Source organism: Colobus angolensis, unplaced genomic scaffold, assembly GCF_000951035.1.
Source record: "Colobus angolensis palliatus isolate OR3802 unplaced genomic scaffold, Cang.pa_1.0 Scaffold14, whole genome shotgun sequence".
Lineage (NCBI taxonomy): Eukaryota > Metazoa > Chordata > Mammalia > Primates > Cercopithecidae > Colobus > Colobus angolensis.
Genome location: NW_012114488.1, coordinates 19,287,440 through 19,312,823, shown reverse-complemented (window position 1 = coordinate 19,312,823; position 25,384 = coordinate 19,287,440). Strand labels below are relative to the sequence as shown.

Here is a 25,384-nt window from a genome sequence, read left to right as displayed (position 1 = left end):
TCGATCTCCTGACCTCGTGATCCGCCCGTCTCAGCCTCCCAAAGTGCTGGGATTACAGGCTTGAGCCACCGCGCCCGGCCTAGGCTGGTCTTAAACTCCTGGTCTCAAACCGTCCTCTCACCTAGGCCTCCCAAAACGTTGGGATATTTCAAGCGCTCATTCTAGATATAATATGCTTTTGATAGACACTGAGTTGATAGTGTGGAAACACAATTGACGAGTGCCAAATTCAAACACCAAAGCTCACTGGTCCCTGCCCATATATTCCATTCCTCCATGACCAACACCTGTATTCCAACTGAAAAGGCCAATTTATGAAATCTTTCAAAATATGCCACCCGACCTCTATGCCTTGTGTCCCACCGATATCCTGTCTCAAAGTTTATCCATTTCTTTTTTTTTTTTGACTTTTCAAGTGTTATCCATCATTTAAAGCTTAGTTCTCACCATACTCATGAAATTTCCAGCTGAAGAAATCAAGGAGACTAAATCTCCTGAAATTTATTGAGTACCTATTATATGCCAGGAAATGTAAATGTACTTGTACTTTTCACATGCAGTTCTAATTCAGTTCAGGTATTGAAGCTATCATCTTCCTTTTGAAAGTGAGGTATCTTTATTGTCTGTGGTACTATGGTAGCATTCCTTTTTGCTTACTTGTATTGGGAGATTTTTATGTCTATATCTTGACCTCATACTCAATGGCAATTTTTTGATGGCTTAATGATGCATTTTCCATAGCACATTTCAGAATATATTGTACATGGTAGGCATAAATTCTTGCTTAACTATGAACAAGATAATATAGATCACAGAGTAAGGAATACAGAAAAAGGAAAATAAATGTAACTGCCAACCATCATGTTTTGTAAATTCATGATTAGTGCTGAGGATCAGGAAAAATGGAGAAATATTGTCCCAGTGTCCCAAAATAATTAATATTCCTTTTATTTATTTTTTTATTTTTATTTTTATTTATTTATTTTTTTTGAGACGGAGTCTCGCTCTGTCACCCAGGCTGGAGTGCTGTGGCCGGATCTCAGCTCACTGCAAGCTCCGCCTCCCGGGTTCACGCCATTCTCCTGCCTCAGCCTCCCGGGTAGCTGGGACTACAGGCGCCGCCACCTCGCCCGGCTAGTTTTTTGTAGTTTTTAGTAGAGACGGGGTTTCACCGTGTTAGCCAGGGTGGTCTCGATCTCCTAACCTCGTGATCCGCCCGTCTCGGCCTCCCAAAGTGCTGGGATTACAGGCTTGAGCCACCGCGCCCGGCCAATATTCCTTTTAAAAGTAAGTAGCTTGCTACTGTACTCAGACCTGATATACTTTTTTTAGTTGTTTAAGTTTCTTTTATTTATTTTAGAATGAGACACTGAGGCCAGGTGTAGTGGCTCATGCCTGTAATTCTAGCACTTTGGGAGGTTGAGGCAGGGGAATCACTTGAACTCAGGAGTTCAAGACCAGCCTGGGCAACATGATGAAACCCCATCTCTACAAAAAATACAAAAATTAGTCAGATGTGGTGGTATGTGCCTGTAGTCCCAGCTACTTGGGAGGCTGAGGCAGGAAGATTGCTTGAACCTGGGAGGTCAAGGCTGCAGTGAGCTGAGATCACACCACTGCACTTCAGCCTGGGTGATAAAGTGAGATCCTGTCTCAAAAATAAATAGATAAATAGAATAAATAAAATGATACAGGGTCTTGCTATATTGCCCAGGCTGGTCTTAAACTCCTGGGCTCAAGTGATCCTTCTGTCTTAGCCTCTCAATTAGATGGTTTTACAGGCAAATGTGATACAGTTGTAATGAGTAGAAACAAAGATTGATTTTTATTGGTTGTGTTTCTATATATTTACATGGGCTGATAATTCAATAAAATATAATTCAGTATTTGGCTTAATTTTGAAAAATTAATACTATATATTTTGAGTAGCTTTATATTAGAAGTTTATGTATTATTTAGAAAAATGATATTTAAATTAAAGTTAGCTACAAATTTCTTAAAAAGACCTGACCCAAATAAAAAATAGTGGTGTTTATAAGTCAGCCATGAATGCCAGTAGTTTAAATTTTAGCAGCAGCAGCATAGTAATTTGTTGGAGTTAAAGCACTGGAATTGGCTCATTAAATAAGTTTTGTAGCATCTAATTAAGAAACGGCTAGGAAATTCTGTTCAATAAACCATCAAAGCATGTTTCTCTTCCTTTTCCAAATTCTGCTCCATCTCCATTTTTAAGAGGTTCATAAGAATTTTATGTACATACGTTAAACTTCATTTAAAGGCTTTGCCAACATAATGTTCACTTCATAGACAAATTAAATCAAGTACAGACAAGCTATACATGTCTGAGATACTGTAGATAGTTTCTACTGGAACCAGTAACAGAGTTAGAGTTTCTTATTTGCAAATGTAGTAACTGAGAACGCTGTATGACATATTTGTAGGTGAAAACTATCAAGCTTGTTATACAAAGATAAATGTATGTCTTGTACAATATTCATCACCCTCTGCATAGATATCATAATTTTCAACCTCAATTCAATTTACTAAAAGAATGTTCATTTTAATGAAGTTTTACAAGCTATTTCAGTATTTAAATGTTTAGTAGTCTCTTGCCGTGGAAAAAAGGAGAAGCTTTCTCAATTTTTCAATCACAAATTTATAGTGACGGATATACCATTGAGACGACAAAGGCTAGGCCATGTCATGATTTACATGAATATATAATACCTAGATCCCTACATATGCCATAAGGGTAGTCTACAGAAGCTACCAGAACATAATAGTACCCTGTACTTGTAAAACAATTACTACAACATGTTTTCATATAATGTATTTTACTTCTTATATGTAAATATATTTTTCCTTATTACAATAAAAATACCTACACAATATAAGAAAATTGGAAAACAGACACATAAATAGAAGAAAAATAAAACAACATTACTTTGAGTTAAACCCTTTGGACCTCCTGGTGAATATAATTCCATACTCCCACCCCTTTTCTCTCTATGTAAGTGTGTGTGTGTCATTATATATACAAATGTGTGATTTGTTTGTATATTTAATAACTACATTTTGCACATTAAGTACCAATAGCTACATTCTTTATTTTTACATTATTTTTTATAGCTCTGTAGTACTTTACTATGTAGGTATATTCTAATTTATTTACCCAAATCCTATTATTAGACACTTTGTTATTTCTAATATTTGGTTATCATAAATAGCACATTGGTAAACATCCTTTTATTTACATCTTTCTACACTTTCTTAGTTATTTCCTGAGGCTAAATTTCCAGAAAAGGAAAAACTAGGCCATAGGTGTGTACATTTTTATGTTTAATAATTACTGCCAAAAAGTACTGTACGCTATACTCTGACTAATAGCATACGAGAATTCTCTTTTCTCTCACTAACAAAAATTAAATGATTAGTTTTCATTGTCTCATTCTGATTCTTACAATAATTCTATGAGATAGACAGAGCAGATTAGGAGAAATGCTAGCAGTCACACCTCTAGAAAGTAACAAGACTGCGAGTCAAGTTTCCTGACTTGCCTTACTACATACTTTTCTATCACATACTTCTTGCCATTATACTGTCAATGGTGGCAATTCCAAGTGAACTGTCAGGAAAGAACCTAGACCAGGAATTCTTACACAAGCCACGGCCTGACTCATGTCTGTGTTGCTGGCAGTGCCCTGGCCTCCAGCCATGGGACTGTGGGTGGCACAATTCTTGTATTCTGAGAAAAAGGCAGTGTTGGCACACTGCTTGTCCAGGCCAGTGCTTAAGCCAATGGAGAAGGGAGGAGGTAAGGAAGTTGGAGTCAGAGGCAGTCGAGGGTGAGCAAATTATAGACCTTGTAAGAACATGTCCTTAAAACTTTTCAATTCTTGCTCTGCATTATAAGTAAAATAATTCAGGCTATCTATCTTACTCAATTTTTTAAAGATGAGTCTGTTTTTATTATTTTTTAATTGTATGATTCCCTTATATCATTTAGTTGGTAGAATTCTGTTTTTATTTTTACTTGTACAAAACGTACAGAGTCAAGTTCCCCTAAGTCAAAACAGAAGAGAGAGTGAAGAAAAAAATTCCCTTTTGAATAGAAGAACAAGAGTTTTTTTCCTTCTTTTTTTGCACATCCTAAGGTTTAATAAATTTTATTCAAGTACTTAAAAAATTGAAAAGAAATAGCATTGAGTGCAATCATATAGGTGTTTGCAAAGTTCTGAAAACTATTTGGCTATAGTATTGTGTAAGAAAACTGTCATGCAAAAGTGAAAGCAATATTTTTTAAGGGTAAATAAACCAGGTATAGTAGCAGACACCATAGGTCACTAGGATGAAACAGTTATAGGTTCTATTTCAGGAACATTCGTCTTGTGGAGGTAAAAGGACTGCTTCAAGAATCTTCCTGACCACTAACGTTGGTTGGATCACTCTCTTCTCTGTTTGAACATCACTGTTTTCCCCCCTTCATTAAATCTGCTTCATAAATTGAAGTAATTCATTTATTCGTCTGTTGTACCAACTAGACCATAAACCCCTTGAAGGCAAGGATTATGCCCTACTCCTTACAAGAGGCTATGTGAAAGGCGGGCCATAGAAACTTAACAGACAGAATATAATTATACTGTAGGAAATTTGTTCCATTTTATCATTCAGGGGTAGTGATATGGTTTGGCTCTATGTCCCCATCCAAATCTCATGTGGAATTTTAATCCCCATATGTCATGTGAGGGACCTGGTGGGAGATGTTTAGATCATGGAGGATTTCCCCCACGCTATTCTCATGATAGTGAGTGAGTTCTCACAAGATCGGATGGTTTAAAAGTGTGGTGCTTCCCTTCTCTCTCTCTCCTGCCACCATGTAAGACATGCCTTGCTTCCCTTTCGCCTTCTACCATGATTGTAAGTTTCCTGAGCCTTGCCTAGCCATGCAGAACTGTGAGTCAATTAAGCCTATTTTCTTAATAATTCACCCAGTCTTAGGCAGTTCTTCATAGCAGTGTGAAAATGGACTAATACAAGTAGAAATTATTTTTTATTATATTCATTGTCTTTCAAAAATATTGGAATATAGTTTTCAAATTGATTAAGTTGATATAACATATAATCAACTTCAGGTTTTTATTAATTTTGTAAACTTAGGTAAATCACTTACTTTGTGGCTTCAATTTTTCTTATGTGTGAAGTAAGAGTGTTAGACCAGACCAATAATTCTCAACTGATATTGAGGAGACCTACCCTGATATTCAGGGACAGGATAGAATACATTAGAATCTTCATTAGAGTATTTGTGGTTTGAAAAAATTTATTCAATGTAATTATATAATTTTATAGTTAGGAAGAAAAAAGAAAGGTACTATTTCTGTAATATTAAACAGTAGAAAGAAAGGTCCTGGAAAATGTTGGCTCCTGGGTTTCTCAGAGGTTGAAGGCTAAACCATTCCAGGAGGTTGTGCAAAATCTTTGGGGTAGCTGTGGTAGGGGCTCTGACTTATTCTCTTTTATGTTATTCAATGAACTAAATAAAGGTGAAAGACACTGCATTAATTCCAGGAAGCTCCTATCACCTAACATTTCATCCTGACTCACATATACCTTGTTTTTCTTTGGATATATTGGAGGAACTCAGTAACCCTTTTTTTTTTTTTTCTGAGTCGGAGTTTTGCTCTTGTTGCCCAGGCTGGAGTGCAATGGCACGATCTTAGCTCACCGCAACACCCGCTTCCCAGGTTCAAGCTATTCTCCTGCCTCAGCCTCCCGAGTAGTTGGGGTTCAGGCATGTGCCACCACACCAGGCTAATTTTGTAATTTTAGTAGAGAAATGGGGTTTCTCCATGTTAGTCAGGCTGGTCTTGAACTCCTGATCTCAGGTGATCCTCCTGCATCAGCCTCCCAAAGTGCTGGGATTACAGGCGTGAGCCACCGTGCCTGGCCTCAGTAACCTTTCTTATTGTTTCTTTAAATTTGTCTTATTTTGAAGAATGGCAGAACTATAAGTCTCATTAATATTAGGCTCAGAAATACCATGAAGTTAAGTAAACCAGACATTGTAAGTTATCCAAGTGTCTCCATGTAGACATGTTGTTACTTCATTTACCTGCCCACATGAACAAAGAGAGGCTGATAGTTTAGTTTAGGTGTGGCTTAGAAGACTCTTGGAGAGAACTGAAACTCAGCCTAGCATGTTTGGGTGACTGAGTGCTCTATTTTTAAGGAACTAGAGGCTTTGTTCTCATGGAGCTTGGGGTCTTCATGTGAAGGAGGTTTCTTAAAGCATTAATTAACTATTTGCTATTTGGCATCTCAAAGATTTCCCCACACAATAAAATGCTTCCAAGTCACAACCCTCATATTTACATATATTTCTGGTATGAATATCCACAAACATAACAAAAGTATAAAGTGGTTTGAAATACCTAATTAAAAAAAAAATATATTTATATATATATTTTTTTTTGAGACGGATTCTCGCTCTTTCCCCCAGGCTGGAGTGCAGTGGCCTGATCTTGGCTCAGGGCAACCTCCGCCTCCTGAGTTCAAATGATTCTCCTGCCTCAGCCTCCTGAGTAGCTGGGATTACAGGCAGGTGACACCACACCTGGCTAATTTTTATATTTTTAGTGGACATGGAGTTTCGCCATATTGGCCAGGCTGGTCTCGAACCCCTGACCTCAGGTGATCTGCCAGCTTTGCCTCCCAAAGTGCTGGGATTACAGGCATGAGCCACCGCACCCGGCCAAGATACCAAGTTAAAATTTTAAAAACAAGGTAACAATGGAAGCGTTAGCCCATTTGAGGGGTTGATGCACAAGTTAATTCTTGCTCTCTCCTCTTCTCTGTGGCTCTCCTCAGCTGATTAGTGGCAGAGGCAGCTGTGTTATTTATATTCTGTGGCTGTCAGAGGTCTGCTCTGTGCTCCTCAACCCATGTGGTACCCCGATGACTTGGCCACAGTCCAGTTGTCACAGGATTCCACAGCAGCCTGATCCTCCTTGCGCCAGTGGCAAGCCAGCCTGGGCTCCTTTACCCCTCCACTTCGCCTGTGTGTACCACAGATGTGCAGAAGCAGAACCTATTTTTCTGTCTTGTATTTTAAGCTCTAATTCTAAACTACTACACAGCTCAAGACTAAGTAGGGCATTGTTAAATTTTGGATAGCGGTCTACAGATTTTGAGTGGCATTCAAAAAATACACTTTTAGCCCTAAATCTTGAAGTGTCTCTGTCAGTCTGGGTCCTCTAAAAAGTAGGTGTCAAAATGGGATTAGATGGGCAAGAGATTTATTGGGAAAAACGGGCAGGGAACATGAGGAGGTGGGAATGGCCTTCAGCCCCTGATGCGGGTCTGAGAAAGGAGAGCAAGAAGGAAGGACAGAGTTGGGAGGAGCCTCAGACCACAGCGTAGTTCTGAGAATGTCTCTGGCAGGCCAGTACGGATCCCTGGGCTCCAAGACCTGAAGCTTCTCATTAGAGGAGTTCTGTGCCAGGCAGAGGTGGCCTGGTCCTACTCTCTCCACTGCACTATGCCATTATCTGGGAGCAGCCTGTGGAAAGTAGCATGAACACTGCAATCAGTTTAAAGGTGGGACATCAGAAGGCGGTCAGTCAGCTCTCTTCCCTGCTGTGGGTTCTCTGGAAGGAAGATTTGAAAGGGGTACTTCCATGGTCACCACAGTACCCACAGGTATACCCTTGTATCCTAGGACCCTCCACAGGTATACCCTTATATCCTAAGACCCTTGGCCCCACTCCCTCTGCTCTTTACTCCCCTCTCTAGACCAACCCATGGCAAAGTGTAAAAGGAGGTGACTCATCCCCTTCCTAGACACTCAGTCCCCACAGAGCAAGTTTGGATAGGGAAGTTACACCTCTGAAGGCTCCCCTTTGTTTGCCACTATTTCCTAGCCAATAAAACCGTTGCTTATTACATCCTAATTCCACAAACATTGTAGTGCTGAAATTCCCAGCACCGAGTTAAATACAGACGACTCAAGATGACACCTAAATGTGCTCGTATCCTACAGAGGGTCATGCACACTTTATCAGAAATTTTAATAATGTGATAAGAAGAGAAATAGACTGGATAGGAAGAGGACTCTCCTGACCAGCCTGGGAAAAGTCTGAGCAGAGTCTTCAGGGGCAAATGCAACTTACTCAGACAAAAAAGGCAGTCAGCGGCAAGTCTAGGCAGAAGCCAGGAGGTGTTAGGAACAGACTATAAGAAATGGTTGTTCTGGAGGAAAAAGGGTAAAACTTATGAGGTAAGCAGTATACAAATTTATGCTTGGGAATTTCTTTTTTCTTTTTCCTTCCTATTCAAAGGTCAATGCTTGGAAACTTGTACTTAGTTTTGTCAATAGTGTCTCATGTGCATTTTCTGAGCACGAAGAGGATTTGGGTAGGCAAGACTAGAGAACAGCAGGAAGCCATTGCCTATTAAATTCTTATTTCTAGCCATTCACTGATGTATTGGTAAGAGGACAGGAGTCCTGGGGAAAGATTGCCTCATTTACACTCCAAAGACTTGAGTTCTGATCTCCATGTCATGGCTTATGATAGTGTAAGCCAGTTATGTAACTCTAGAAATGGACGTTTCTGCTGTCTATAAACTAGAAATAATGATACATGTCCTGACTCCTACTGGGTTTGTTGCAAATGAATCAATTGAAATAAGACAAGACTTTCTGAGGGCACTCTGCCAACTTTCAGAAGTGTAAAAATTAAGGGACTGCTATATGTGCTGTTCAGGAAATAACAGGCACCTGGGAAAACCCATGAAGTAAGGTTTTGTAAGAAGTTGCTCTGCTCCCTGGGAGAAAATGCCGAGCTCAACACTGCCAAGATGAACAAGTCTGGGAAATTACCACATGAGGTAAAGCAAATGGGGCTTTTCGTTTTGTTTTTGGATACCACAATTTCTTACATGTCGTTCTTATTGTTTACCCTTCCTCACCAGTGGTGGTTTTGAAATGAAAGGAAGTTGGGTTAGAGAGTATTAATAAAGCAAGGGAGATGGCTAAAATTTACTTTATGTAAAAATAAGCCAAATCACTTTAGTGTGGGGAGAATCAAATGCTACACATTCATTATGTGGAAAACAAATTCAACGGTGCGGTGAATCAGAAAAGTTTTCGACTTTCACGGAACACTGTCGGCTCCCCATTCTCTCACACTCTCTGGGAGAAATAGTAGTACATTATCAGATAATTGTAACTTGCCCTAATGCTTCTCTGCTGAAAGATTTCTAAAAATCCCTCTCTTATTAGCTCTACTTTGTTGATGGTTTGTTGGACTCGCTATGAGAAGACCAATGAGAATATTATCAATATACTCAATACTGATGAGAACCAGAGGCCACAGGCATTCTTATCAACACGTGTGTAAGGTCATGGAAAGTCTCCATGTCAACAGTCCTGCTAAAGCGGCCATTCCTGGAGTAGCAGTAATCTTCTAAATTAATTGTCTATTCTCTAAGCATTTTTTAATAGAGAAATCAGCAGGAATATTTATATGAGTTCACCCAACTGGTTGATACATACAAGGAAATTGCTGATAGCGATGTTAATTACTTTTTCTTGAATACTCATTCACAGGACAGGTTGATCTTTGCCATTTTACACAAACAAACAAAAAATGAAATGACATCTTTTAGCCTATCATATAGCCCGTAAAAGATGTTTTGGAAAATAATTTTCAAAAGAAGTGGGTGGCTGACACTAGAGATTGACTCGCTTAATATAAACAACAATCACTTCTGGCTTCTCTTAAGGAATTCTACAGTACGGAAAGCTAGCAATGTAATTCTCCCAAAGCTCTTGCAGTTTGAATGTGAGGAGTAAACTGGGCTCTGTCATGCCAAAGCAAATGTTAATTTTCTATTACTGCACGCTCAGATTAAGCAACTTAACAATAACATCATTGTTTGGCTCACAGTTTCTGCAAATCAGGAGTATGGGCATGGATTAACCGATCCTCTGCTCAAGCTCTCACAATGCTTAAATCAAGATATTGGCCAGGGATGGGCCGGGTGCCGTGGCTCATGCCTGTAATCCCAGCACTTTGGGAGGCCAAGGTGGGCGGATCACGAGGTCAGGAGTTTGAGACTAGCCTGGCCAACATGATGAAAGTCTGTCTCTACTAAAAATACAAAAAATTAGCTGGGCATTGTGGTGTGCACCTGTAGTCCCAGCTACTCAGGAAGCTGAGGCAGGAGAATTGCTTGAACCCGGGAGGCGGAGGTTGCAGTGAGCTGAGATCGCACCATTGCACTCCAGCGCAGGCGACAGTGTGAGACTCCATCTCAAAAAAACAAAAACAAAAACAAAAAAAAAGATGTTGGCCAGGGGTACAGTCTTATCAGTATCATTTTCCAGGGTTTTTGGTTGTTGGCAGAATTCCGTTTCTGCGGTTGTAGGACTGAAGTCTTTGCTTTCTTGCTGGCTGTCAATCAGGGATCATTCCCAGCTCCTAGAGGCTTCTTGCCATTTTCTGCTACGTGGCCTTCCCCCACAACATGGCAGTTTTCTCCCTTAAAGACAACAGGAAAGTGGCGTTGGCTTCGAATCTCTATTTTGTTTTAACTGCTCACCTGATTAGGCCAGGCTCACCCAAAATAATCTCACTCTTGATTAATTCGCAGCCAACTAACTGGACACCTTAATTATATTTTCAAAATCCTTTTTTGCCATATAGTAGAATGTAATTATGGGAGTGACATCTCACTGTTTTCACACGTCCTGCTCACATTCGAGGACAGAGTACTGTCAAGGGTGTATACGTCAGGGAGCAGGAATCTTGGGGAGCATCTCAGAGTTCTGCTTACCACAGTGTGCTGCTTGAAGCAGAAGTAAGCAAGGTGAGGTTGTGTACACACGTGGGGAAATTGTGGCTTTCAGCAAGCACAGTGGCATGCGTAGTGCTTCCAGGGGTACTTTAGTGGCGTTTTCACTTCTGTTTTCTAGTGCCATGTGAGCCAAAAAGTCAGCAGCAACAGCAGAGGTGTTTTTGGTAGGAAAATTGATGTAGTTGGGCATTTTTCCTGGGTTTTCCTTGGTAGCATTCAAGACTAGTTTTTTGGTCTTCAATTAAATGGTATAAGCTGGTTATAAAAAATACCCTTCTGCTTAAACTATCTATAGTGCATACATTTATATGCAATATAAATCCCTTATTGCTACAATAAGATCATCAACTGGACCTCTTTTTCTATCTCCAATAAAGTATGTAATTCTGCATTGTTTCTGTTAATTCATAGAACTTTAGAGCAGGAAGAAAACTTCTGCTTCTAGAAAGAGGTTTCTTGAACTATATTCTACAGAAACTTATAGCTCAAGTTATAATAATAGGCGTTTATTTGGGTGAGGGAGTATTCAATAGCCATGCTAACTTGGGGTGCATTATACACGCGTAGAACTTACAATAATACCCATTAGCGTATTAAAGACTCAGAGATCCTACAGAGAAAAAAATAACAAAAAAACGAAACTCATAACAAAAAACTAAACTAAATAACAAAAAAACTATCTAGGCTGGGCGCAGTGGCTCATGCCTGTAGTTCCAGCACTTTGGGAGGCCAAGGCAGGTGGGTCACTTGAGCTCAGGAGTTCGAGACCAGCCTGGCCAACATGGTGAAACCCCCTGTCTCTACCAAAAATACAAATTTAGCTGAGCATGGCAGCACATGCCTGTAATCCCAGCTACTCAGGAGGCTGAGGCAGGAGAATCGCTTGAACCTGGGAGGCAGAGGTTGCAGTGAGCCGAGATCATGCCACTGCACTCCAGTCTGGGTGACAGAGTAAGACTATCTAAAAAAAAAAAAATCTATTAGACTCTTCTCATTCCAACCAAGGCTTCCCAAAGTAAAGTGCAGATAACAAAATCTACTGGTTGGTTAGTGGTAAAGTGAAGGCTTTAAACCATACTAACTAGACTTCCTGACTCCCAGGAACATAAAGCTTGTTTATTACTCCCTACATTTGCCTGAGAAGTAAGTTTCAATGAACACAAACACAGCCTCAGGAGGAAACACAACATATTAATATAACTAGTTCTGGCAAATTTATCCATGATATATCCATGAGACCTATCTTATCTCTTTGAGGAACTTGCAATCCCATATATGTTCACCCACACACCACTCAACAGAAGGTAACTGCCCAGAGAGTAGGCCAAGGGGGATGTTCTCTTGCCTCAGTTACTCATGAGTGCCCTCCCGAGGTACCAAGGCCAAGGGCCCCCTGACCTCAGGAAAATGGGACTTGTGAAGTTAGGCTCCAGGACGTTTTGCTAACTGTAGTGCAATTATTTTCCATGTAAACATTGTAGGTTTAGGATTTGATAGAAAATAAATTGCTCTAAAATAAGTCCAAAATTAAAAAGAAAAAAAGTATTAAGGTCACCGCAGAAGGCAATACAAATGGAGTACATAATAGAAACCGATTCCTGAATCAAAATGCTTGTGAGCACATGCCCCCTGCGTTCCATAATGTAAATCACATCACACACATCTGACCAAGAGAGAAGAGCTTCCAGGAGATGCATATTTTCAGCATGAAAACAAGGAGCCATTGGGGTGATAAGCATAGCTTATGGTCAGGGGGCTGGCCTGATACACCTCGGCTTTTATTGTTCCCCAAGGCCACATGGTTGCATCTTGCAGAGGCCAGGGGTGAACATGGACGTGCCCAAGCAGTTTTAGACCTCGAGGCACCCTTTTGCTGTTCTTGGAAGAAACTTCAACTGAATAAAGATTCTAGGCTCCACCACATTTTTATTACTGGGAAAACAATTTCCCCTTCAGGGCAGACAGGTACAATCACAAGTTAGACTTCTGCTGGTCTCCTCCCCGCTCTGCAGATTTCTCGGCCTTTCTTTGGGAGATGCATTTCTAAAAGGACTGGTACACTGGTTAGAAATGAACACGAAAACCCCGCAAACAATCCTCACGGCAATGTTTTGTAGCCACTCAGACCAGTAAAAGAAATGAAATCTTAGTCAGGTGTGGTGGCCCATGCCTGTAATCTCAACACTTTGAGAGGCCGAGGTGAGCAGATCACCTGAAGACAGGAGTTCGAGACCAGCCTGGCCAACGTGGCGAAATCCCGTTTCTACTAAAAATACAAAAATTAGCCTGGTATGGTGGCTGGTGCCTGATATCCCAGCTACTCACAAGGCTGAGGCAGGGAGAATTGCTGGAACCAGGGAGGTTGGCGCCACAGCATTCCAGCCTGGGCAACACAGCAAGATTCTTGTCTCACAAAAAAAAAAAAAAAAGAAATGAAATCGTAAACAAACCAGCTACTACGTTAGTCATAAAGGGACTCAAACCACAACACACACCTACTACAATTCTATGGGAAAAGTTTCCACATACGTGCAATTCTCTGAGGTTTGTGGTATTTCCCAGGGCTCCAACTGAGGAGTGACTACAGCCATACCCTATGAAAGGCTCTCAGGCTTTGTGGAGTTGCATTTATTGCTCTTAAATAGTTAGGAAAAGATAATTTAGGAGTTTTGGTAAAGGCATAAAGCAGTTTTGTTTTATTCTTACATGCCTCAGTCTGTTGAACAGGCCGTTCTCTGGCTTTTTTGTTTCAGCTATTGAGCCTTGACTCAGAAGCTTTCAAAGCTATCAGGCCATTTGAAGTTGGTTGTAGGGATACTCTTGAGGGCTACAAAAAATAATAACAATAATGAAATAAATAAATAAATAAATCTTGCTTTTTTGAAAACTTGGTAATGTAAGCCTCCAAGAAATGGGAACTATTTCAGCTTTTAACTATTCTGTGATATGTTTAGAGAGGAACAAAATAATTGGTAAAATACTTTCCAAGCCCTACATATTGGCTTGTTATTTATCAAAAAGTAAAATCAGATTGTAAATGATATTTTCCTTTATTATTAATCCTCAAAACTCAGGTGAAACTATATTTAGTCTGTAATTGATGAAATGCTATGAATATTTAAAGCACAAAGGTTTAAAACGTCAATTTTGCTTTGTTAGATTGTATACAACCAGTAGACACACACTAGATTTGTAGACACATATTTTTCTGTTTAGGTGGTATGTCTGATATATACATCAGGAAAGCCCAGAAAACTGAAAGTGTAAGTCGCCCACTGCCTGTAAAATGCTTCTTTTTTCAATATTACACAAAAATTCACCAGCAAGTGTCTGGTACCTACTCCTCATTCTAGTAAGACATGAGGCTCCACTAGTTACAATATTCTTGTTTTCTTTTTTTTGAGACGGAGTCTGGCTCTGTCGCCCAGGCTGGGGTGCAGTGGCGAGATCTTGGCTCACTGCAAGCTCCGCCTCCGGCGTTCACGCCATTCTCCTGCCTCAGCCTCTCGAGTAGCTGGGACTACAGGCGCCTGCCACCATGACTGGCTAATTTTTTGTATTTTTAGTAGAGACGGGGTTTCACCATGTTAGCCAGGATGGTCTCGATCTCCTGACATCGTGATCTGCCTGCCTCAGCCTCCCAAAGTGCTGGGATTACAGGCGTGAGTCACTGCGCTGGGCCTTACAATATTCTTTATTAGAAGAAATGTGGGTTTATGTTTCCCTGGGAATTATTTGTGCTAAATTTATATTTAAAAATGATTTTTTTTTTCCAAGAGTAATGTTTCCAGACTTGGGGTAGTATAGGATGAGTACATTTCCACTCCTTCTCTTTCTTTCATCTAATGGCCTGAATTAATTTCAATCTACAAAAACCAAAATGAAGTTATTCCCTTTAAAATCCTGATTCATAATGATCCAAAGAATGAAAGATGTGTTGGGGGTTCCCAGAAGAATATCCAGGTATTTTCCGAGTTATTACTGCATACCAGGGTCTCCAGTTCAAATTCTGGGAAGGAAACAAGAGGTGTTGATGGTGTGGATAAAGGTCCTCAATTATTTTTCCCCTTTTGTCAGTCTGTAACTTTAAATGTCTTCCTGGACCAAAGCAGGAATGGGTGCTTAGGATTTCAAATGAGCACTCAAACAATTTTATCTGGCCCAGTAATGGACGCGTTTGTGATAAGTGAATGAGGAGAGCTGATATCTCCATTTCAAAGGAGCCGGCAGAAGGCCAGGAGAGTCAGCTCTTAGGAACTTGGAGGGAAACACTCATAAAGCTTCCTGATAGCCCTCCGCTTCCTGATAGCCCTCCATGGTGGCCTTGAGCCTGGACTTTGAACTCTTCACTGCTGTTCTAACAGGTAAAGCCCCAGATGCAAATATTTGGTTTGACTCTTTCTTACTGTAAACACTGCAGCCCTCGGGATGATGTGATCTATAGAATTTGCAGCTGTTTGCACAGACGTTATCAAAACAATTTCAAATTCTACTTCCTTGTTATTTTTCAAGAATTACTAGCTTAGCTGGTATTTTGGGGAAGAGTTTTGGTAAGGACAGGTGAGTAAGGAGGTTAGGGAAGGAAAAATGACAGCAATAGGTGGGGATCCCAGGACTCTGTATACACATTCAGAAACAAGGTCAAAGAGAGCATGGAGCAATCATCCAATAAATCGAAATTTCATATCAGCCCAGGAAAGGTAAATATTAATGAGCTCAAGGGGGGAACATCAAAGCTCACCTCCATCCAACTCAGGTTGTTCCTCTTCTTTGCTTTTTGTCCATGGCCATGCGTTATGTTTCTTGACCACCTTCCTTGTTGCATTTTACTGGATCCTATCTTGTATTTGCTGGTTTCCTTTTTTTAAGTAGACCTTTTCCCCCTTATCAATGTAAATCTTTCCTCCCCCTATGGATTTTCAGCATCTTCAGGGCGGTCCCATTTGGTGTGAGAGCAGAGTTCAGCAAGTGGAAAGCATGAACTGTGGAATCAGCCCAGCTGCTTTCAAATTCTGGGTCTTTCACTTACTAGCTATAAGAATGTTGGAAAGTTAATTAACTTCTCTGAGTCTCTGTTTATCTCTCAGAGATAGTCATACCTACTTTGCAGTTTTGTTTTAGACATTAAATGAGTGCACATGAGGCTCACAGCTCAGATCCAGTTCCTTAAATACATTTCTTTCCTTTCTTTTATTTATTTGATATCCCCTTACCCCAGAACCCTCTGCTCCCACTTAGTATATATACTTAGTTAATTATAAATCTCTATGCTTTTAGTGAGTAGATTGGAAGGTTTAGAAATGATGTGATATCAGCTTGCATCCTTTTGGAGAGACTCAGTGCTTAAAAAGCCCCAGCCATCTTCCCCGGATCAGGAAGTTGTGATTTCTTGCTGAATGTTTCTCAAGATATTTCCTTTAGCTCCCCCAACTGTTGTTTTTGTTATTGTTGTTGTTTTGTTTTTGTTTTTGTTTTTTGAGACAGAATCTCACCCTGTGGCCTAGGCTGGAGTGCAAAGGTGTGATCTCAGCTTACTGCAACCTCTGCCTCCTGGGTTCAAGTGATTCTCCTGCCTCAGCCTCCTGAGTAGCTGGGCTTACAGGTACCTGCCACCACATCCAGCTAAGTTTTTGTATCTTTAGTAGAGACAGGGTTTCACCATGTTGACCAGTCTGGTCTCGAACTCCTGACGACGTGATCTGTCCGCCTCTGCCTCCCAGAGTGCTGAGATTACAGGTGTGAGCCACTGCGCCCAGCCTTAGCTCCCCTCCTTATGGGTATGTTTACATCTAGAAATAGGTTTGTTGAGAGACAATAGTAAAGTGAGGAGTGGAGAAAGAAGACAAAGAGGAAGAAACCTGGCAAAATATCAATGAAAATAGAAAGCAAAGTCCTAAAAAGCACACCAAATGGAATACACTTAAAATAACAAAATTTCATTTAGCAATGTGATTCTCATAGCATAGAACCCAGGTCGAAAACTTGAGCAAACATGGTCAAGTCTAGTGTGCACTTGGGTATTGAAGAATATCTGCAGATGTAGATTCCTAGTGATCAGAAAGCTGAGGGATAGGCCAGAAAGTTTAATAAATATTCTTAATTAGTCCTGTGAACTAAAAATACGTACCCACATGACTGAGTCAGGAGTGTAAAGGACTTGTTGGAACAGAAGTTAAACAGAAGTTAATAAGCAGCAATGTTTTTGAGTTAATGACTGAAATCTAGAGATAGAGTCTTATTTAGAAGATTTGTATATGATATGTATTTATATTCTATATATTTTAACAATGCTATGTGTGTATATAGGTACTGTAATCCTCTTTGTATCAGCTCTATATGTTACTCAGTTTTTATTTTCTTTCAAAGATATTTTTTCCAATTAAAACACCACAAATAGCCTTTCTTTTTTTTTAGATGGAGGCTCACTCTTGTCACCCAGGCTGGAGTGCAGTGGTGCAATCTTGGCTCACTGCAACCTCCGCTTCCCGAGTTCAAGCGATTTTCCTTCCCCAGTCTCCCGAGTAGCTGGGATTACAGGTGCCCGCCACCATGCCCCGCTAGTTTTTTGTATTTTTAGTAGAGATGGGTTTCACCATGTTAGTCAGGATGGTCTCAAACTCTTGACCTCGGGTTATCCACCTGCCTTGGTCTCCCAAAGTGCTGGGATTACAGGTGTGAGCCACCACACCCGGCCCTTTTTTTTTATTTTTAATTTTTTTTAGAGATGGGGTCTTACTTTGTTGCCCAGGCTGGAATGCTGCAGTGGTGTGGTCATAGCTCACTGCAACCTCTAATTCCTGGACTCAAGGAATCCTCCCACCTCAGCCTCCTGAGTAACTAGAACTACAGTTGCATGCCACCACCCCCAGCTAATTTTTAAATTGTTTCATAGAGATGGGTTCTTGTTAGATTACCCAGACTAGTCTTGACCTCATGACCTCAAGTGATCCTCCTCCCTCGCCCTCCCAAAGCACTGCAATTACAGACATGAGCCACTGTGCCCAGCCCATAAACATCTTTTCATTAAAATAAAAAAAACTTTAATAGTTAATTTTCCTAAAAATTTGAGAAAAGCATTGGAAATGTATCCAACCTGTTCACTGAAAACTCCTGAGGACTGAATGAATACACTGCCCATTAGACCATTTTCTCTTCTCTTGTTCCCACTGGTCCTTGCTTACTAACCCTGCTAATTTTAAGTGTTGGGAATATAGAGTCGGAGATGGAAGGAAAGAGTATTAAGGTCCTTAAAAAAGAAGAAAAGACATAGGCCCATCAAACATGATAACAGCCAGGTGCCTATTACTATGGACTTTTGTCCCCAGAAATGGTTGCTAAGCTGCATTTCCAAGGAAGTCACGAGGTATTTTGGCTCACGTTAATCTGGCCAAGGAATCAAGTGCTAGTTGCTCAGGTAGGAGGAGACCAGACAGACACCTCAGAGACTTCTACTGGGATCTACTTCTCAAGGATAGTGCTTGTCAAATAACCAGCATGAATATTTCCCTCAATGAAACCCTTCCTAACTATTCCACAATTTGGCATTTCCTCTTCTGTGATTATGTGCTAATCCTAACTTTTATGTTAGGATTATGTGCTTCCCAAGCAATTTGTATATTTGTCCATTGAAACACTTACTATATTGCAGTGATTACCTGTATAATGTCAGCTCCCTACAACACGATACCTGGCTCATATTAGGGAATTGACTAGGTGAGTAAATAATCTAAAGAAAATACCTTTTTGAGTAGCCAACTTTGATTACCCTAGGATGTAAGAGATCTCCCAGTCAACCTAGGCTATCAATAGCAACTGGATGCCTATTGTTTGCTCATTAGAGCAAATCTATTGAGTGCTCCCATTGTCATTTGCTTTTGCTTTTTATGATTTGCCATTTTATCAAGGTGCTCTTGACCTGGAATTTCTCTAAAATACATTTCATTAATGTGAGAAGAAATGAGATCATTGCCTACGAGGTCCTGAATTTTTAGGATAAATTTATGAAATGTAAATTCTGTACAATAAATTTCTCTTAGAGGTAATATTTTAATACTTATGTCCCTAATGGTAGTTGGAAAAGTTATTTTTCAATAGTCTTTAAGGCTGTTTAGATATTGATGGAACATAAGAAGAAGAAAATACCACGCTAAATGCTTAGTAATTGAGTATGCATTCTACTTGTGTCCTAACTTAGACCATGCTATGAAACAAAATAGACAACTCTTCTGTATTATTTAAATTTGCTTCCTATTTTAGTGTTTAAAGAATAACTTTACATATGCATTTAAACTTTTTTTTTTTTTTTTGAAATGGAGCCTTGTTCCGTCACCCAGGCTGGAGTGCAGTGGTGCGATCTTGGCTCAATGCAATTTCTGCCTCCCAGATTCAAGCAATTCTCATGCCACAGCCTCCCGAGTAGCTGGGATTACAGGCATGCACCACCACACCCAGCTAATTTTTGTGTTTTTAGTAGAGACAGGGTTTTACATGTTAGCCAGGCTGGTCTTGAACTCTTGACCTCAGGTGATCTGCCTGCCTCGGCCTCCCAAAGTGGTAGGATTACAGGCATGAGCCACCACACCCGGCCTTAAACTTTTTTTGTTATTAAAAGAATTCAATCATCTTTATGTATTACTTCCTTTTTTTTTGAACTATAATATATATAGTAAAAATTATACAATTTATGTCTTAATTATGTATTATATTTCAAAAATTTTATCCTAACTTTTAAATAATATCCTAAGCTCTTTGAAGAAAGGAATAAAATTGGACCTCTTTTGAATCCTATACTTTTCCTAGGACTTAATAAGTACTGTTTGACTGATAAGCAATGGCTTCCATTTACTGAGTCCCATGCTATACACTGTGTATGTTAGAGTGTATGTATTATATGTATCATATACAACTATATATATATGTGTGTGTGTGTGTGTATGTGTATATAGTTGGTATATGTATAGTATCATTTAATCCCCATGACCACCTGATGAGAGTATATTCTGTCTTCATTTTACAGGTCAGGAAAACAAGGCTTCTAGAGGAAATATAGCTCAGATAATCTATTTACGAAGCAGCATTTGAACTCGTGTCTATTTTGGGTCCAAAGTGTTAATTTCTCAGCCAGTACACAATCCTTGTAGTCCTCTCATTTCTTTCTTCTTTCTTAAGAATTAATTAGTTGCTGACTCTTTGGGGAAGGCAGAAAAGTTTAAAATGGCATATAACATTTTGACCTGGTGTGTTCTGGAAATTATTGGACTGATATGTGTCCCTTCAGTCCAGTCCCATCTGGACTGAAATGTGTCCCTTTAGAGGAGAACTGACATCTGTTTAATGGCTTCAGGAGAAAAGAGGTAGATCTTGTTATATTCCTGTCTCTATTTCTGTGCGGCTGAAATTGATCAGTACGAGTTCAAAAAATGTATTTATCTTGCAGGAAAGCAAATAGAAGGGATGGATCTAGAGATTCACATTGATGGATAGCCATGGGCCCTGCTCCTGAGCCTGCTCTCCTTATGGGCATTGGGAGTATTTGAAAATAGCTCTTGTATCTGGATTAACCTGTAGTCGTACTACCCCAGGCTGGTTCTGCAGGGAGGTGACCATGCAAGCACTCCCCACCATCAGGAAATGTATTTTGATTACAGTATGAAAATGAATTTGTCTTTCATTTGTCTTTTGTGTCTTTTGTGACAGTTGTCTTTTGTGTTTTTATTAGGAGCTCTGCCTAGGCACAGACTCTGAATAATAAGTGAATATTAAATAATATGCTTAACAAACTTTTGAATATTTAAGCACTTAAAAATCAGTGGCCAGACATTAAGAATCAGTAGTTGCCTGTCCAGGTTATAACATGGGCTAAAATAGAAGAGAAAAAAATAATTCTAAACTACTTTTACAGTAATTTGGGAAATAAAATTAAAAAGTCTAAAGCTGGGTGCAATGGCACACCTGTAATCCCAGCTATTCTGGAGGCAGAGGCGGGAGGATCCCTTGGCCCTGGGAGTTTAAGACCAGCCTGGACCTGGGCAACATAGTAAGAACCCGTCTCGGCATGGGTGTGGTGGCTCACGCTTGTAATCCTGGCACTTTGGAAGGCCAAGGTGGGCGGATCAGTTGAGGTCAGGAGTTTGAGACCAGCCTGGCCAATATGGTGAAACCCTGTCTTTACTAAAAATATAAAAATTAACTGGGTGTGATGGCAGGCACCTGTAATCCTAGCTACTTGGGAGGCTGAGGCAGGAGAATCTCTTGAATCCGGGAGGCGGAGGTTACAGTGAGCTGAGATTGCGCCACTACACTCCAGTCTGGGCAACAAGAGAGAGACTCTGTTTTGAAAAAAAAAAAAAAAAAAAAACAAAAAAAAAAAAAAAAAAAAAAAAAAGAAAACGAGAGCGAGAGCAAGAAAGAAAGAGAGAGAGACAAGAAAAAAAGTGTATGCCCAAGGTTCATGTTTGTTTTTCTTCCTGTGTCTTTTTATCTTTAATCTAACAAATGACTAAATAGGTTTGTCTAGCGGCAATGACAAGGAGGGGAGTAAGAAAGAAGTGTAGAAAAGCTGGCAGGTGATCAACTAAAGGGAAAACAAAAAGGAAAGTATAATAAACAAGCTGAACTACACACAGGTAGAGCAATAAAACTGCATCAAAGTTATGTTAATATTGGAAGAACCAATGACATCAAAACTGTAGATGAAACTTGTTTGCTGAAGTCTGGAAGCTAATGTACCATTAATTAAGATGCAAATGATCTGACATGCTTTCTGTACTCTAGCAAAACTCTTCCATTTGTATTTATTTAGTTTTTGAGACAGGATCTCTCTGGATTGCCCAGGCTGGAGTGTAGTGGGGTGATCATAGCTCACTGCAGCTTGAACTTCTTGGTTCAAGCTATCCTTCCACCTCAGCCTCCCATGTAGCTGGGATGACAGGTGCGCACCATCACAGCTGGTTAATTTTTAAACTGTTTTGTAGAGACACAGTCTTGTTATCTTTCCGTGTTGCCCAGACTGGTGTCAAACTCCTGGCTTCAAGTCATCTTCTCACATTGGTCTCCCTAAGTGCTGGGATTATAGGTGTCAGCCACTCTGCCCAGCCAGGCCTGTTAATTTTGTATCCGTTTTAGACCTAGTTTAGTTTAATAAACATTAGTTGAGCTCCTGCTGTTTTCCAGACGTGGCCAGAGGCTGATGACCTCATGTAAACTGTGGAAGAATTCTCATGTAGCTAGGGAGATAATAAGAAAGCAGGTCCTTTCAATGTAATAAAACATGATGCAATAAGATAAAATGTTATTACAGAAATGATTTCTAATTTAGAAAAAACTTGTTTCAAACTAATTAAAACTATGTAAATGGCCAGATGTAGGATGAGCTAGGATTCTAGAAACAGATAAATATAGTTCTGAGTCCTGCCTCTGCCTTTGTGTGACTGAGCAAATTACTTTATTTGTAAAAGATTCATGTATAAAATACAGGCTTTAAAAATACATACATCATAGAGTTATTTGGAAACTCAGCCACTGTTACATGTTAATTATTGTTATAGTTATTAGTTATTGAACTAGTATTATTTTACCATGATTACACAAAGCCATGGAAAATAATTACATCCAGGAAGATCATAGAATGCCTTGACTTTATATACCATGGCTTTATCAAATATATATTTAGTCTTCCAAAATATACAAATGTTTGGCCTTTGCAGAGAAAAAAGCTTGTGTTTTTCTTTTTCCGTTCAGATGTTTTGACATCATATAGACTCTAATGTTTATGTTTTGTTGTCAAGATGCAATTAGAACCTTCCAAATTACCATCTACAGTGTTCAAAGTTATTTATGCTCACATTAGTTTTGACACCACAGGTTTATTAGTCACTTCAGTGCTGTTATGATTTTTGTATCACACAAAATTTGATGCCAAAGCCTTTATAGCAGATGTGTTCAATAAGAAAAAACTTTTCAAGAAATTTTCATCTATATTAGTTATCTCCCACAAATGTACTTCTTCTTGGTATGCTTAATCTCTGTCTCCTTCAGCCTCTATCATCAAAACACCTCTGGCAAGGTCATCTCTCCTGCCCTGGAGACATTGCCCTACCCTGCTGATTCTGTGAGGAATTTGGTATTACAGTGTCTGGCCCTGTCCTCAGGCTCACTGGTCACCTCTTCTCTCCGACTTTGGACCTGTCTTAGCATTCCTTAAATCCATCCAGGTATGGTTGGCTCTTCCTTGGTCCCAGCTAACTCACTCCCAAGATTCTTCCCCAACATTGCCTCTGGCCTCAGAACCAGCATCTTTGCTCTTACTTTTTTCACTCCTAACCAGGCATTCTTCTTGCATCAGTCTTTGTTTCCAAGAATTTCTCATTTAGTGTTCATTCTCATGTTCTATGGGAAATACACCCGTATCTTCCAAACTTGTTAACTCCATTTGGTTCTCTCCAATTTTGTAAAGACTCATTTTGTCTGAGAAAACCCTAGAGCCTCCCTTGTCCCTTAGATATGATTCATCAATGGAATCTCCCTGCTTTTCCTGGTTGAAGTGCTACAGTCTAATGTAACCCCACTGGGAATTTTCATAACTTCTTGTCAACTCTGAGGTTTAAAAAATTGTCGAGCTCACTTCCTCGTTTCAGTGATTGTGGAACTAACCCAACATAGAACCAAAATTTAGCGTGGCTGTCATTAGAATGATTTCTAAACAAAAATGTGAATGATGTTGCTTGCCTGTCAGAGAATTTATTCACCACTTTCCCCCACCCCAGCATTACCCCTTTAGAAATCAATAGGCTTTCCAAACAGGTTCTCCCTTTCGTCCTTCCTTCTCTGCCACACCCCCATCACCAACATTTCAGATCCTCTTAGCACATTTATTAGTCCATGAGGCCTCTTCCTGAAGGTCACACCAAGTGTTAACAGTGATTTAGTGAGTTTCCCCAACCCACTTGTAGTCTTTAGAAAAGCGAACAAATACACTTTTAAATGGGAAGTGAATTGAGTGGGGAGTGTTCGCCCTTCAAGCAGGGGAATTTTGTGATTTGGGGCATGTAGGTGGAGAGTGAGTGTGAGAGGTTTGGTGCTTTCCTGTACCCATCTAACACCAGGACCCAGGCCCATATTTGTCTCACTGATTGTGCCAGATGTTGTACGTGTTCGTCCAACAGTGCCAGTACTGATTAATAGTACTCAAGTTCATCCAGAAACTCGAGTTTTTACCATGTCCAAGTAAAAGAACTATCATCTCTGTTCAACCTTGTCTCTCTTCTGCGGAATCTTCCCCACATTGCATAACTACCTTGGAGGGAGACGTGTTCTCTCCCCTTTATATAACCTTGTTCTCTTCTAGAGAAATGGCTTGCATTTCACTTGAGGGAAAATGACATTACTGAGGAGACGATATTTTGTTGTTCCTTCAAAGCCAATGGGCAGTGATTCAAAAGCATTTAGGGAAATAAAAGTAACTCTTTGTCAGCTAACCAAACAGTGGCCTGAACTCTTTTACCTTGTGACTTCTTATGAGTGCTTAGTTTAGTCACCTGAAGATCAATCTTGAAATTAACAGGCTATTTTGGATCGTAACAAGATTATTTAGAGACTCAAACGTTCCAGAGTTCCTTTAGTAGATGACTTCTATCATGACAAGCAAACTAAAAGGTCAGTGGTCCCAAAGTGGGGTGCACATGATCTATTGAGGGACAGGAAAAGGGAGTAATAAAAATATATAAATGTATCATTATTAATAAATACCATCTTTAAAAAGATGTATTTTTATGAATGATTTATATTATTCACACTATATTAATAACAATTATGTCATTCACGAATAAAAACAGATATATGGTGGTACATGCTCAAATTTTACTTAAACTAGTAAGAAGGAGGGATCAAATACAGTGAAAATCTACTGATTACGGAACACTTTGGCTGTAATACCTACCCTCCTCCCTCTAATCTATGCATTATAATAAAGACAGGTTCTAATATCTCCTCCTAAAACTGGGAGGAATTTTAAACGTGAATCTCCCTTCTACACTATCAGAACAATGTAGTTTTACTTTCACTACCTTTAAAAACATTAAGGAAAGTAGAGAACAATATTCAGATTAGTTATAAGATCAATTTTCCTATCTCCTTCTATAAGTTTCTAGGATTTTGTATATTTGGTGTGTAATATATTAAATGTGTTGTATTTTTCTATGCTTTTAATCACAAAAAGATCCTTGCTTAAAACAAACATTTTCTTTTTTTCGTTTTTCTTTTTTTTTTTGTTTAATTTTGTTTATTTTAGAGGTTTCCAGTGCTGTTTGACCATGGAACTATTTTTTTCCCCAAATAATATCTATTCACATTCTACAGAAATGTACTTTTCTACAGAAAGTCCTTTAGAAAATACTTATATAATAATATTTGACTTTGTGTATTATTTAATAGTTGTGTACTTTCCAATGATATTTGGGTCTTCATACTAGGAGGTGCAATTACACTAAAATATAATGCAATGAGGCAAGGGACAGCGTCTCCCTCTAGC

General features: G+C 39.5%; 1 long non-coding RNA gene across 1 annotated transcript in view; it reads left to right on the top strand.

Annotated features, from left to right (window-relative positions):
* Positions 1-8,214: 8,214 nt before the first annotated feature.
* Positions 8,215-25,384, top strand: part of LOC105506757 — a 27,694-nt gene continuing 10,524 nt past the window's right edge. Inside the window, exon 1 of the long non-coding RNA XR_001000988.1 lies at positions 8,215-8,275. This is a non-coding gene — a long non-coding RNA (uncharacterized LOC105506757). The remainder of the gene's footprint in view (positions 8,276-25,384) is intronic.